General features: G+C 50.4%; 1 long non-coding RNA gene across 1 annotated transcript in view; it reads right to left on the minus strand.

Moving 5' to 3' along the window:
* The window catches only part of LOC102384325, an 18,334-nt gene that overhangs the window by 2,137 nt on the left and 13,355 nt on the right, over positions 1–2,842 (minus strand). Inside the window, exon 3 of the long non-coding RNA XR_325363.3 lies at positions 916–989. This is a non-coding gene — a long non-coding RNA (uncharacterized LOC102384325). The remainder of the gene's footprint in view (positions 1–915; positions 990–2,842) is intronic.

Here is a 2,842-nt window from a genome sequence, read left to right on the forward strand (position 1 = left end):
TTGGGGCCAGAGCCCAACACTCCAGCCTCAATCCATTTCCCTGCTGGTCCAGGGGCCACAACTACTGCAGTATGCAGTGAGCTTGTTCCTAGCAGCAGGCAACTGCACTTCTGCCTGCCTTAGTCCAGAGCCAGTGCACCCATGGTGCTGCATTTGGCACCTTTGCCTGTTTGACTTCATGGCCTTGGAGCAAGTGGTGGAGCTGGGCCCAGGTAGGTGGTGCAGAGCAGGTGTTGGGCCAGAGGCTGCAACAGACAGGAGGTGCTGAATGGCCTCCTCCCAGGGCCAGGCAGGGCCATTTTGTGAGGCAATGGGCAGGACCCAGGGGTCCTGGAGGGCCCTGAACATGGTCTGGGCAGTGAGGAGCAAGTACACAGCTGCCAGTCCCAGAAGGCTGTCCAGGGCCCCTTTGCCTTCTGCTGCTGTGCCCTGATGTGCCCCTGCTGCATGTGCCCCAGGTGATACAAAATGAGCTATTTGTGTAGGCAGAGAGGTGACCCACTATGCCCCGCTTCTGATGATCCTTTTGGTGCCGTGAGCACACCTTCACTCCTGGTTCAGGATCCTGAGCTATGATGGCACAGGGGGCAAGTCCAGGCTGCCCCACAACCTCCACCACCACCTGGAGGGCTACCTGTGGCAGTGCTACATTTTGCTTCCCCCTGCTGCTGAGGACTTTGCCACCAGCATTGCCACCTTCCTTGGTGTGTGAGAGGCCCGTGATCACCCAGTTGCAGGGACACAGGCTGATCAATGAAGTTCTGAACTGTGTCCCACCTCTCTGCGTGCTGTGGGGTGGGGGAGGACTGATGTCAAGGGAGTGCAGGTGGGCAGGGCGTGGGGGCAGGATCCAAGGCCAGGGGCATGGGCTGGGACTGGGATCCCCCCCGCACTCCCCCCCAGTGCAGGACTTACCACATATCTAGTGCTGGTGAGGCTGGCAGCTGTACATGGGCTTCCAATTGGTGATGACCAGGAACCCTGATTTTCTATGATAAAAAATTGCAAATTCTCTGATAAAAAACTCCAAATCTGTGATTAAAGTTAAAGGCCTCCCACAGCCCTCATGGCCCTGCTGGTGCCCTCACTCTCCCCTACAGTCTCCTCAGCCATCCTGGTGCCCCTCTTTCATGTGTGTATCTGTATATGTGCATGTGTGCACTTATGCATGTGTGCATCTGTATGCATACCCCTGTGCACATGTGAGGGTGTACATGTGTGTATACATCCGTATGTGCAGACACTGGAAACACTCCCATGGGGAACAAGCTGGGGACTGTAAGAGTAGGGAGGTGTTGTGGAAGATGTGGAGTGGCCATCCGGCCAGCTGCATATGGACTGAGAGTCAGCTATTGGCCCTTAATGGAAACTGCATATGGAGGAGCCGATCCCAGGGGGGTCGATAGCACCGAGTGGGTTCTATGTGCAGCCAGCTGGCAGTGAGGCTTTGCAGCCTGCGGGGTGTAGTATGAATTTTTGCATATTAGTTATTATGTTTAAATGATAATAGTATTGAATTGATCAATCCCTATGATTGCATGAACAACTAAAACTCCATTTTGTGCTTGCTCCCTGCTTGACATGAGTAAATGAACTTCGTATGCCATGTGTACATGAGTGTCTGTCTGAGAGGGTGAAAGAATGGTAACTATTTGAATGAAAACAGAAGATTTAATTGATTGTGTAAGCAACAAGGCACCAATGTATAAGTTACCAGACAGTAAACTAATCAAGCTAATTAATGGATGGCTGAAGAACTCATCTGTAATCAGGTGCAAAGAAGATAGTAAGAAGAAAGAATTTTGCATATCCTGCCATTTAAACTACACAATGCTTCAAAGCAAAGATACTGACTACATAATGCTTCAAGGTGGAGATAACCAACTTTACTGGAATTACCTCAAGTTTACTGGAATTACCTAAGTTGAGATAACCAAAAGAAACAATCTCTAATTAAAAACAGCATGGAAAAACCCCAATGCTGAACAAAGACTTGAAATCCCTGTAAAAGTGGGATGCAGACAAGCCAAGATGGGGAATCAATTCTGCAACCTCATGGAGCACAGGCATGCATGCCTGTATACCCCATCTTATACCCTTAGTAAGCCTGGACCTGACCATCCAGTGCTAATTTTGAGTAACATCTGCTGGTAACTCCATCTTACTGGAGTGGTTTTATCTGTATGTGTCTGTTTGTATGACTGGTGTGTTCAAGTTTATGTAATTGCTTCATGTAATCAATAAACATGGCATTTTGCCTTATCCCCATTTTTAAGGTCTCGCTCTTGATTTGAGCTATTGGCAATTTGAAGTAACAGGGGCCCTCCGGATGAAGTGGGGAGGCTACAAAACCCCTGCTCCCAACTGAGTGCAAACCTCCCAACTAGCTGCAAAACCCCTCAGCTGGCTGCAACCCCTCCCCCGCCCCAGCTCCCAGCTGCTGCAAACCCCACAACAAATCTCCACACTTACCACTTCACAGTCTCCAGAAGGAAAGTAACCCTGACCCAAGACTTGGGACTGACTAAAAGCCTCAGACAGGGCTGGGGTTTTCCCCACCATTTTTGCAAACAGCTCTTGCAGGCTGGAACTCTACCAGCCCACAGAGCTCTTTGCAAAAGAGGGAAATCTGTGGGTTTTCCTGCTAAAAGGGGAAATCCATGTTTTCTCTGATAAAACTGGGAAATCCATGGTTTCCTCTGTTTTTCCATGGAAAATGGAAAAACCCAGATCCCTGGTGATGACAACTGGCTATGTCCAGTGTCCTCAACCTGTGGTCTGCAGTGGGCCCACACTCAGTCCCCCCCCCCCCCCCAGGGGCCGGGTCTGCCGGATCCTGGGC

Source organism: Alligator sinensis, unplaced genomic scaffold, assembly GCF_000455745.1.
Source record: "Alligator sinensis unplaced genomic scaffold, ASM45574v1 scaffold1136_1, whole genome shotgun sequence".
NCBI classification, from domain to species: Eukaryota; Metazoa; Chordata; order Crocodylia; family Alligatoridae; genus Alligator; species Alligator sinensis.